The following is a 1,026-nucleotide window of genomic DNA, read 5'->3' on the forward strand; positions in this document are numbered from 1 at the left end:
CACCAACCAGTTGCCATTAAGTCATCTCTGACTCATGGTGACCACATGTGTCAGAATAAAACTGTGCTTCATGGGGTTTTCAGTGACTGATTTTTTTTTTTTTTTTCAGAAGTAGATTGCCAGGCTTTTCTTCCAAGGCAATTGTGAATGGACTTGAACCTCTGACCTTTTGATTACCAGCTGAGTGCATTAACAGTGTGCACACCCAAGAACTCCTGTAGTAACACTGATGAAGCATTATCTTCATCTCTACCCGGGAAGGTGTAGCCCTTGGATTGAAAACAACTGTTGGAAACTCCTTGATGGTTCCCTGCAGTTCTAATCAAATTGTATCATTTAAGTGATGAGAACAGAAGAATAGTATAAACGCTATGGAAATTATCTGGTTTGGAGGCCAAAACTTAAAGAGTTTGGAAGCACACTCATGTATACACCACAGCCTCCAAGACATTGCCTCCTGAATGAAATACAAATGTTCCTCAAGGTCATAGTTCACGCTCATGAAAGCTGCCCCAGGGTTTAGCTTCAGGTCCCTGCCCTCTGAGAGCTGTCCCAAGACCTGGGGTCACCTTGCCTCCCTCCTCAGCCTGCTTTGTCTCTATTTGCTGAAGTTTGAAAGCGAAGAGACTAATCCAAACAAGCTTGCCCAAGCAGTATCATTTATTTTGAGTGATTTACATATTTTGACATGTCCAATAAGCAGATTTTTTTTAAACAACCAATGTGATATAAAAACTCCGATACAGGATTTTAAGAAAGAAAACTGTTATATAGTCATTTTTCTCACGTGAAGTGTTTCATTTGGAATCATTGTCAAAACAATCTGTGACAGTCTGTGCTGTGCCATTTCACATGGGTTTAATTATGTTCCTCAAAAAAAAAAAAAAAGTATGATATTATTATTCTAGCAGCTCAAAAAATCAATCTGTAATAACAGGAAATCCGGGACCTCTTCTACTTAGTCTCCCTATAATAACAATTGGTTCCAGCTTCACAGGGCAAGTGGGAAAATGTGTGTGTGTGTGT

General features: G+C 39.6%; 1 protein-coding gene across 1 annotated transcript in view; it reads left to right on the plus strand.

Moving 5' to 3' along the window:
- CCBE1 (collagen and calcium binding EGF domains 1) overlaps positions 1 to 1,026 on the plus strand; it is a 325,019-nt gene that overhangs the window by 153,883 nt on the left and 170,110 nt on the right. The gene's annotated exons all lie outside the window — the stretch shown is intronic.

The sequence above is a fragment of the Orycteropus afer genome, unplaced genomic scaffold (genome assembly GCF_000298275.1).
Source record: "Orycteropus afer afer isolate SDZICR_OR568_19922 unplaced genomic scaffold, OryAfe1.0 scaffold00029, whole genome shotgun sequence".
Lineage (NCBI taxonomy): Eukaryota > Metazoa > Chordata > Mammalia > Tubulidentata > Orycteropodidae > Orycteropus > Orycteropus afer.